This window comes from Arachis hypogaea, chromosome 2 (genome assembly GCF_003086295.3).
Source record: "Arachis hypogaea cultivar Tifrunner chromosome 2, arahy.Tifrunner.gnm2.J5K5, whole genome shotgun sequence".
In the NCBI taxonomy this organism is placed as follows: Eukaryota; Viridiplantae; Streptophyta; class Magnoliopsida; order Fabales; family Fabaceae; genus Arachis; species Arachis hypogaea.
In genome coordinates this window covers 5,263,506-5,275,901 of record NC_092037.1, presented here as the reverse complement: position 1 = coordinate 5,275,901, position 12,396 = coordinate 5,263,506, and positions in this window count along the sequence as shown.

Sequence of the window (12,396 nt, the reverse complement as noted above, 5' to 3'; positions counted from 1 at the left end):
CCCGGTTTGACCCGTTCGGTCCAATCTTGGTCCGATTTCTATAAAATTGGTACCGAAATTCTCGTCTCAATCTCCTCTATCACATTTAGCCATAAAAATCACATTTTAGGCTTTCTAGAATAAATTCTCATTTATGGGTTAATTAGCCGTTAATTAACCGGGTTTTACATTCTACCCACCTAATTGGGAATTTTGCCCACAAAATTCAAATGCAATTACCTGAGAATAAATGTGGATAATCCGTTCGCATCTCCGATTCGAGTTCCCAAGTGTGTTCCTCAACACCGCCTCGACTCCATGCCACTTTGACTAATGAAACCTCTTTTCCACGCAACCGTTTGATACTAGTATCATCAATTCTGACTGGAGCCACTGGAAGCGTCAAATCTTCCCTTAACTGAACCGACTCAGGTTCTAACACATGGCTAGCATCAGGGGTGTACTTCCGAAGCTGCGACACGTGAAACACGTCGTGCAGGTTCGAAAGATGAGGTGGTAGAGCCATCCGATACGCCACCGGTCCAATCCTCTCCAGGATCTGAAATGGACCAATGTATCGAGGATTCAACTTCTTTGCCTTAATCGCCCTACCTACTCCTGTAGTCGGAGTAACCTTAAGGAAAACATGATCTCCTTCCTCAAATTCTAAGGGCTTTCGCCTCTGATCGGCGTAACTCTTTTGACGACTCTGCGCCGTAAGCATCATATCACGGATTTTCTTGACTTGTTCAGTAGTCTCCGCTATCATTTCCGGCCCTAAACAGCTTTTCTCCCCAGCTTCATACCAACAAAGCGGAGATTGACATTTCCTCCCATACAAGGCCTCATACGGAGCCATTCCAATGCTCGCATGATAACTATTATTGTATGCAAACTCCACCAATGGCATATACCGATCCCAACTCATCGGTTGGTCCAAAACACAAGCTCTCAACATATCCTCTAGTGTTTGGATCGTCCTTTCAGATTGACCATCTGTTTGAGGATGGTAAGCCGTGCTCAAGCTTAATCGGGTTCCAAAAGCTTTCTGAAATGCACCCCAAAACCTTGAAGTAAAACGAGGATCTCTATCAGAGATTATAGTAGCAGGTACACCATGAAGTCTCACAATCTCCTTTATATATAACCGTGCTAGCTCCTCAAGGGTGTAAGTCATCCGAATGGGCAAAAAGTGAGCTGACTTCGTTAGTCGGTCCACAATCACCCAAATAGCATCAAAACCAGCCCTAGTCCTTGGCAATCCCGACACAAAGTCCATTGCAATACTTTCCCACTTCCATTGTGGAATCTCTAAAGGTTGCAACATCCCGGAAGGTCTTTGATGTTCAATCTTTACCTTTTGACAAGTTAAGCACTTTGATACATATTCCGCCACATCATTCTTCATACCCGGCCACCAAAACATCGCCTTTAAATCATGGTACATCTTAGTACTTTCCGGGTGAATGGAGAATCCGCTTTTGTGTGCCTCCTTTAAAATATCTTGTCTCAAAGTGCCAACATCCGGCATAATGATCCTACCATTGAATCTCCATAACCCATCTTTTTCTTCCGACACTCTCCATTGTTTTCCTTGCTCAATAGCCGGTAACACCTTCCATAACGCTTCATCATTTTGATGAGCCTTTAGGAGTTCGGACTTAAAATCACTTGAGATCTCTAATCGGCTCAAACACAAAGTTCCGGATACTTCTCGAGCACCAATTTTCAGACTCTCAAATCCCTTGAGCAACTTCTCCTCTTGAAGCATCATCCAAGCCGCATATAATGACTTTCGACTTAAAGCATCCGCCACTACATTCGCTTTTCCCGGATGGTAACGCAACTCAAAGTCGTAGTCCTTCAACAATTCCATCCACCTTCTCTGCCTCATATTAAGCTCTTTCTGATCAAAGAGGTACTTCAAGCTCTTATGATCAGAGAAAACTTGGAACTTAACCCCATAGAGGTAATGCCTCCACACCTTCAAGGCAAACACAACCGCAGCGAGTTCCAAATCGTGCGTAGGGTAACTAACTTCATGAGGTCTCAACTGTCGTGAGGCATACGCCACCACATTATGATGCTGCATCAGCACGCACCCTAAACCCTTCAATGAGGCATCACAATACACCTCAAATGGCTCATTCGGCTCAGGTAACACTAACACAGGTGCAGTGGTCAACTTTTTCTTCAATGTCTGAAAGCTCTCCTCGCACTCAGGAGTCCAAACAAACGGAGTGTCTTTGCGGGTTAACTTTGTCATTGGCAAAGCTATCTGTGAAAAGCCCTTGATAAACCTTCGGTAATAGCCAGCTAAACCCAGAAAACTCCTTATCTCTGTTACGGTGGTTGGTTGCTTCCAATCCATCACAGCCTCCACCTTAGTTGGATCTACGGCTATTCCCTTCTTACTCACCACATGGCCCAAAAACTTCACCTCACTCTTCCAAAACTCACACTTAGACAGTTTTGCATAAAGTTTCTTCTCCTTTAGAATCTGCAACACGGACCTCAAGTGTTCCGCATGCTCTTCTTCAGTCTTGGAATAAATCAGTATGTCATCAATGAAGACAACAACGAATTTATCCAAAAACGGACGGAAAACTCTATTCATGTAGTCCATAAACACTGCAGGAGCGTTCGTCAACCCGAAAGACATTACAGTGTACTCGTAATGACCATAACGAGTCCTGAAAGCGGTCTTAGGGATATCCTCACCCCTCACCCTTATCTGGTGATAACCGGATCGCAAGTCGATCTTTGAGAAAACTCCAGCTCCTTGTAACTGATCCATGAGATCATCAATTCTCGGCAATGGGTACTTATTCTTTATTGTAACCTTGTTCAGCTGCCTGTAATCCACACAGAGCCGCATACTCCCATCCTTCTTCTTCACCAGTAACACTGGAGCACCCCACGGAGATACACTTGGGCGTATAAAATTCTTTCCCAACAAATCCTCTAACTGAGACTTTAACTCGTTCATCTCTAACGGTGACATCCTATAAGGAGTACTTGAGATTGGTCCCGCCCCGGGCACCAATTCAATAGCAAACTCAACCTCTCGGTTAGGTGGAAACTCATCAATATCATCGGGAAACACTTCTGGAAACTCACACACAACCGGAATCTGTTCCAACCTTTGATCATCACCCGAAACGCCCGCGGTTAACAACATGATACCCTGACATTCGGTTCCGGAACAGTTCACCATCATCGAATTCAAGTAATAATTATTCACCACGACCGGCCCTTCAGTATCTTCCGGCATAAAGTACACCGACTTTGTAGAACAATCTAGCAGAATATGGTTCTTAGATAACCAGTCCAATCCCAAGATAAGATCAAGACCAATCATCGGTAAGCAGATTAAATTATGAATAAAACCACGCTGCTTGAACCTAAAGGAAACTTCCGGGCATCCTAGCCTAGTTACCATGACTTCATGGGTAGCATTGTACACTCTTTGATCATAACCTAAAGTTACAATCTTCAGTCCTAACTCATGGGCTTTCTTAAATGCAATGAATGAATGTGATGCTCCCGAATCAAATAAGGCATTTAAAGTTTGACCAGCCATTTCACAGTTACCTCGAATAAGGGTCTCAGATCCCTCAGCTCCTACAGCTGAAGTGGTGAACACCCGACCAGTCTGTTGTGCTTTCCCAGCACCTTGTTTCTGCCTCTCCGGATAATTTGCGGCTTTATGCCCCGCCTTTCCACAAGTGTAGCACAAACCCCATCCGGCCTTGCATGGTGCTCCCGGATGGTGTCTCCCACATCTAGTACAAGCTTGATCATTTTGAGGCTGCTTCCCAAACTTCCTCCCTTGGGAGTTGTTGTTGTTGGGCCTCCTAAAAGAGCTTCCTCTCTTGAAAGACGGACCTCTAGGTGCAAAGCTCTTCCCTCGGTTCTGTGGGAATGATCCCTTTTGACTCCCTTTCTCAGCGGTTGCCCTCTTCACACACTCTTCAGCAACCCTACACTTGTTTACCAACTCGGAGAAAGTCCTAATCTCCATTGGTCCCACTAAACTAAAGATATCACTCCGGAGTCCTCCTTCATACTTAACACACTTCCATTCCTCATATTCCACCGGAGTACCTTGGCACATACAAGAGAACCTGAACAATTCCTCAAACTTGTCAGTATACTCTGATATGGACATAGTACCCTGCTTCAGCTGTAACAATTCAAGTTCCTTGGCCGTCCTAGCAGAAGTCGGAAAGTACTTCTTATAGAACTCTTCTTGGAAAACATTCCAAGTGATATAGTCATCACCCTGCTGCAGAAGACGTCGGATACCTTGCCACCAATGGGACGCTTCACCGACAAGCATATAGGTAGCAAACTCGACACGCTGTCCTTCAGGCACCACTTGCGCTTGCAGCGCTCGCTCTATAGTCTGAAACCATGTATCAGCCTCAGTCGGGCTAGTAGTCCCCTTGAACTTAGGCGGATTAACCTTCAAAAAGTTTGCCAGCGTCATCGGGCCATGAACTCCACCTCCATCATTACCATGGTTGTTCATCTGTTGACCAAGAGCCTCAGCAGTGGCTTGCATAGCAGCAGCCATGTTCTCCAACGCAGTCATAAAGTTCACCGAGTCATGAGGGTTATTCTCCGGCGCACGAGCATTCGTACGACCTCTCACACTACCTCTACCGCGTCCACGAGGCGCCATCTAGTTCCTATACATACCAAACAATCGATATTAAGTTGATCAGTCTCAATATCGGAAGTCTAGTACTTCAAAGTCCCAAATGCATGCTCATGAACGTTTATGCCAATTATATCAAGCAGATATACTAATAGCACATAACACACACACAGAGAAAGCACAGAAGCATAATCAGTCCATCCCTCAGGCTCTACAGGAACGAACTGCACTGATACCATAATGTAACACCCTACCATACAGAGTCTTATGCTTAAGTCATAATTCAGAGATGGCAAGGTATTACGACCTCTAAAATAAAAATTTAGTACGTATAGTAGTATGAATGATTGATTATAACTAGGAGCCTTTGTAGAAAAAAGGGGTAAACAAAAAAAATCGTGACTCGAAAGCGCAACACTCCGATCGATAACGTAACGAACAAGGATACCCAACGCGTGATTATATATATACAAAGGAGAGTCAAAAACAGGAATATCAAGACTCAAAATCCGGCTGCGAAGATAACCGGTCCGAGCATAACAATATATACATAAGATAAAAATAAGGAAAACCCCAAAGGAAACCCAAAGGGACACAAATACATAAAACCTATTCTCCAAAATTCTCCCATAAGAGGAGTCATCACAGTTTGTATTATTTAATGGAGATAAAAGTATCTAAGCAAAACATATAAACCAAAACATAGCCCCGAGAACAAAGGACCTTCGCAAATCTAGAAGTCTCCAGCATGCATCAGCGGGACACCTCACGTCCTGCATCTGAAAACCACAAAATCCGCATAGGTGAGAACCAGAGGTCCCCAGCATGGTAACAGCTTCCACATATATAATACGTAATAATGGAGGAAAGCCGAAGGCAATCCTAGAACTTCCTCCAAATAATATCAAAGCTTATAAACAAACTAAACCATAAAGGGCATCTGACTAAAGATACTTCAGTCTAACTAATACTTCCCTTTCCAATTCCTTCACACCTCCCAACCACCAGCAGGAGTATAATATAGCAAACACAGTTATATCAAGCAAGAAATATACAATTAGGAACAAGTAAGGCATTTAGACAATTAGCAAGTAATATGCAGTCAAATAGGCAATCTCAAACAATTCATATAGTATGCATATGATGAATGCCTGTCCCTAGTGGCTGATGATATCATCTGTCGGTTATAGAGCCAACCCGACAAGTCCTGGTAGCTAACCATTGGACTGTCCCTCTGTCACGCATCCCCAACTCGAGTTATACTCGTTATAAACTTGATCATAATCATGATCTATATCCATCACCCTCACTGGTGAATACTTACGGGGGCGAGCTCATCCGGGTCTTTCACAGTGCCCGGCCACACTTATGACATAGGGTCAACAGAGTATCAAGTCTCAACCTGGAGCACGTGGTGGCTAGCCACTGCTACTACCCAGGGAAACTCGTATCTCAGATAGTGGAAGCGCAAATCACAATTATCAATAATTCAGCATAAACATGCATGAATTCTCATCCATGGATCAACATCCATATCAGCCATCCGGCTCACGGTTAAATCCATAACCAGCCAATATTCATAGCATACACAGCTATCCCGGCTCACGGTTCAATCCAGAACCAGCCAATTCATAAACAATTACGGCCCTTCGGCCAATGGCATAACAAGCACTTCCACCACCATCCTCCACATCTCACATAATCATCAATGATCCTCATTGATTATTCATTTTCTCTTGCTTCACTCGCAAGTTACCACATCCACTAGCTCCTTCTCTCATAGCTAGGCATATCATAATGATTTAAGATATAAGTGGTGAGATCGGAGGCTTAGAAGTATGAAATTTGGCTTTTAAAACTCAAAAATCAACTTTGGGATGAAAACAGGTCCGCGCGTACGCGCACTCCACGCGCACGCGTGGATGGCCTCAAAAACTTCATCGACGCGCAAGCGTCATGCACGCTAACGCGTGGATTAAAAATTTGCCAATCGACGCGTACGCGTGGGTGTTCTCGTGCCCCAGGCACAATACTAGCACAGTTCTGGCATAACTCTCTGGAAAATGGCTGGGCATTGGGTGCAGCACCATTGGCGCGCCCGCGCACATCACGTGCACGCGTGGATGGCATTTTCGGGAATAACGGCGCGCACGCGCCAAGTGCGCCCACGCGCAAGGGGTCATTCTGCTAAAAATTTTCTAAGTTAAAAGCTGCAGAATTCACCAATTTAAACCCCAATCTTCCAACAGACATAACTTTCTCATTTTAAATCGTTTTCACCCGTTCTTCGAACGGCACGGACATCCCGGATCCAATTTCATTTCTAAAAAGATTTGGTACAAAATAGAGATCCGTAGTCCAAGTTATGTCCCGCCAAAGTATGCCCAAAAGCCATGTTTTTCATAAAAACCACAAAGTGCCATTTTCAAAACAAGCCATTTCCAACTCTTTTCAAAATCAATCAAAACATGCCATTTTCATCCCTTTCCTTTGAAATCAATCAAAATACATCAATTTCAACATCAAGCCTCCTCAACTCACACATTGACACTTTACCACAAATTACAAAATCACTATCTCATCATTTTAACCCACTTCACCCAAGTGGCTCAAACTCAAACATATTGACATATCATATACTCTTCCTCATGCCAATTCCAACAACACCAATCCCAATAAATCATTATTGTACACAATCAACATCATACTCACCATAAACATGGTTCAACCCACAATTCAACCATAACCAATCATCAAGCATATATCACAACATGCATATTTCTCATACATCATACCACCAAGGCATCATTAATCATCATCACATATATGACCACATCATATATATCAACAATTCAATAACACCAACCATTCAATGCCTATCTTAGAGCCTCTAGCCTAAGTATTTCCTACCACATTACATATTAGATACGGGAAACCGAAACCATACCTTAGCCGATTTTCCCAAGCTCCACCGGAGCACTTCCAAATCACTTATCCACAAGCTCTCAAGGCCTCAACACCTCCAAGAACAGATTTTTCACCACCAAATCCCTTTTTCAAGCTTTTCAAAATCACCAATCAAGCTCCAATATTCACATATACACAACCTAAACCACAATCATCATACCCATACACAACATCTCAAAACCCAAACATCATGAAACAACAAAATTACACTAGGGTTGAGAATCTTACCACACCCAAGGTCCAAGGAGACAAGATTAACCTTCTCCTTCAAGAGAGTTGGGTCCTATAACATCAAAGAACCCAAAATCTCAACATTTCACCCATGAAACTCGAAAATAAGAGCTGGAATTTCGAACAGCAACACGTGGCTTACCTCAAGATTGATTGTATGGATTTTGTAGAGCTCTCCGCGGTGAACGCGTGGCCGCAAACGGAGCGGCAATCGGAGCTCTAGATCAAAAGTTATGATGGTTTGAAGATCAACCAAGGGAGAGAACTTGAGAGAGTGTTCTTCCTCCCTTTCTCTCTAATTTCAGCTTGTGTGTGTAACAAATGAGGAGAGAGAGTGCTGAAAACTAGGGTTTTGGTTAAGTTATGTTGGGCCAAGGGCCCACTTTGGGTCCAATTGGCCCGGTTTGACCCGTTCGGTCCAATCTTGGTCCGATTTCTATAAAATTGGCACCGAAATTCTCGTCTCAATCTCCTCTATCACATTTAGCCATAAAAATCACATTTTAGGCTTTCTAGAGTAAATTCTCATTTATGGGTTAATTAGCCGTTAATTAACCAGGTTTTACATATGATGCATGAGAGATATGCATGTTGTGATATATGCTTGATGAATGATTAAGGTTGATTTGTGGGTGAAACCATGTGATGGTGAGTATGATATTGATTATGTATAATGATGGTTGATTGAAAATGGTGTTGTTGGAAATTGACATTAGGAAGAGCATATGATATGTAAATGTGTTTGAGTTTGAGCCCCTTGGGTGAAGTAGGTTAAAATGATGGAATTGTATTTTTGTGAATTGTGGTAAAGTGTTAATGTATGAGTTGAGGAGGCTTGATGTTGATTTTGGTATATTTTGATTGATTTCAAAAAGGGTTGAAATTGGCATGTTTTGGTTGATTTTGAAAAGGGTTTAAAATGGCTTATTTTGAAATTGGCACTTTGTGGTTTTGTATGAAAATATGGTTTTTGGACATATTTTGACGGGACATAACTTGGACTCTGGATCCCCTTTTTGTGACAAACTTGTTTAGAAATAAAATTGGATCGGGATGTTCATGTCGTTCAAAGAACGGGCGAAAAATGATTTAAAATGAAGAAGTTATGTCCGTTGGAAGATTGGGGGTTTAATTTGTGAATTCTGCAGCTTTTAACGTAGAAAATTTTTTAGCAAAATGCCCCCATGCGTAAGCGTGACTAACGCGTATGCGTCGTTTTTCGAAAAAGTACCATCCACGCGTGCGCGTGGACCATGCGTGTGCATCGATGCGCTGCACCCAATGTCCAGCCATTTTTTCCAAGAATTGTGTCAGTTTTGTGCGTGGGGCACAAACGCATCCACGTGTACGCGTGGCTGACGCGTACACATCATTTGACTGTTTTCTCCATCCACGTGTGCGCGTGGGCGACGCATACGCATCGATGAACTTTGTGGCCATCCATGCGTGCGCGTGGAGGACGCGAACGCGTGGCCCCATTTTCATCCTAAAGTTGATTTTTTGAGTTTTCATACTTCTAAGCCTTTGATTTCCCCCCTTGTATATTAAATCATCATGATATGCCTAGCTATGAGAATGGAGATATGGGATGTGATAACTTGTGAATGGAGTAAGGAAAAAATTTATGATCAATGATGATCAAGGATGATTGTATGAGATACGGAAAATGACGGTAGAAGTGCGTTATGTGCCATGAGCCGAAGGGCTGTATATGTTGATAAATTGGCTAGTTCTGGATTGAACTGTGAGTTGGATGGCTGAGTTATTGCTAGGTTACGGCGGAGCCATGTTGATAAATTGGCTAGTTCTGGATTGAACTGTGAGCCGAATGGCTGAGTTATTGCCGGGTTACGGCGGAGCTATTATTGATTATGCCTGAGTATAAATGCATATATGCTATTGAATGAAATGTGAATGTTGCACTTCTACTATCTGAGATACGAGTTTCCCTGGATGAAAGCAGTGGCTAGCCACCACGTGCTCCAGGTGGAGACTTGATACTCTGCTGACCCCATGTCATAAGTGTGGCCAGAAGTATTAATCTGAATTTTGTGGTAATATTTCAATAAATATTTAAAAGATGTACTAAAAATTAGAAAAAAATTTTAATCTCTAATTTTTTTTATAATATTTTAATTAGATAACATTTTGATATTATATAGTTTGTGTCCATATAATAATATTTTGACAAATATATGGGCCAAGTATGTCCCAATAGTATGAACTTTGAATGCATATTATGATAGCCCCAAGTATAGGGAAAATGGTAAATGGACCAAGCTAAAATGTGACTCCACGGCCTATTTTTTAGTATAGAAACTCGTGGCACTAATCAATTTTGCCTTATATATATATATGTATATGTATATAATAATTTACTAGTTATTAATAAATTTTTAAATAAAATTCAGATGTATAATAATTAATTTTCGGTATATTAAATCAATAAATACCGTAAAAAAATCAACATACTTATTTTTTATTTTAAATTATTGTATTGTTGTGAAAAATTTTACTCAGTTGATATAATCTCTTTTCTAAATTAATTATTTTTTTTAATTTTTTATTTTTTTAAATTAATATTGTTAGATAAAAGATTATATGGAAATATAAAATTAAAAAAGACAATTATAGTTTTTTTTAATGAGATGGAACATCAATAAAAGAGACATCTTAGTCACATAAATGTAGGGGTGTTCATGGATCAGATCATATTCGCAGATTCGCAGTAAATATTTGCATCCGATCTGAAAATTGCAGACACGATCCGATCCGCAAATTGATCGGATCGGATCAGATTCGATCTGCATCTTTTACTGATCGGATCGCGGATATCTGTTTTACATCCACGTATCTGATCTGCGGATCCACAGATCCGCACAATAATAATTAAAAAATAAATAAATATATATGTTTAATATTATATTTATTTGTTTGTATGTTTTTGTTAGTAATTATTATTCATATATTGTATTATTTTATTTTTGTTATTTAGAAAGAGTTTGATTTAAAATATTTTAGGAATAAATAAGTTTAAAAGTATGAAAGAAATATTTTTATTGAATTTTTTACATAGAAATATGATTAAAAAGAGAATGTTCAAGTATGCGGATATATCTGATATCCGATCCGATCCGCACATTTGTGAATCGGATTCGATCGAATCCGACACTAAAAAAAGCGGATATTATATCCGATCTAATCTGATAAAAATTGTACGGATCGAATCGAATTTTCAGCCATATCCAATCTGATCCCATCCGCGTACACGCTGCACAAATGTAGCACTTATTTTAAATTTCTTTTCTATTTGTTATACTTCTTATCACTTTTCTTATCTTCCTTTAATTCATTTTGTTATCTTTAGAAGGTGAGATTGCCTATGCACGAAATTTAATTACACATAGAGAAAGTATAAAAACTTAATGTTTAGTTAAATTAATCTATTTTAGTATTAAGAATTTATAATTTAGAGTACCAAATTAAGAGTTTATAGGAACTAGAATTTAAGATAAATAAATAATTTTTAAAAAAATAAAATTAGCTAAAAAAATTTTAATTACCTCATATTATCCATTTTGACTTTTGAGTTACTCATTTCCCTTTTCTTTTTCTTTTATAAATGTATCTTAAATTATTTGTACACAACAATATGTCAATATACCAAATGATAAGATATCTGATGAATATATTTCTTGCGTTCATAATAATTTTTAAAGTTTTAAAAATATTTATTCCATTTATAATATATATCTATATAGTATTAATTTCTTTTTTCATATTTACTCCTAGCTAATACATAATAATGTAAATTGAAAGAATAAAATAAGTGTAGTCTTAATTATTAATTACTTGAAGTTTAAATTGCGTTAATTAATCATTTCCCTGTCTTCTTTTTTCACTTCACAACCTTATGGTACATGATATTTTACTAAATGCATTGTTGTCCTATTTTTTTGTTGGGAGAGGGGATTGGTTTTGGTACAAAAAATAAACCAACTCTCAATTACTTCCTCAGTAAGAAAATATATTTTTAGGATAGTTTTCTTTTTCATCAATATCAAAAATATAGATAATCAATTTTTAAGTTGTTAATATTAACCAAATCTTTTATTGTAAAATTATTTTTTAAATTTTACTTTTGAAGAACTTATAATTAGAATTCAGGGTATCGAATTTAAAATTTAAGAAATTAGCAGATATTGAGACTAAAAAATTAATTATTAATTAAATTATATATATAAACTTCTATTTATTTATTTATTTTTGTGAACAACCAACTAATTAACAATTACAACTAACCTATAGTTACAAGTATTTACCTAACCGTAATTATATCTCGATTGGACATACACGCACCCACAAATTATGCTAGGTAAGAACATTAAACTAGTACTTACTTATTAGAAGTATGAATTAAATGGAAGAGTCCATGAATGGTGGTCCTTAATAACTACTTACCTTACGACACCCAACTCTATCTATTATTCGTTCAAAAGGAAGTAAATTATCTAATGTTCTTAAAAATTATTTCTCTTGGATTTTTTAATGTTTTA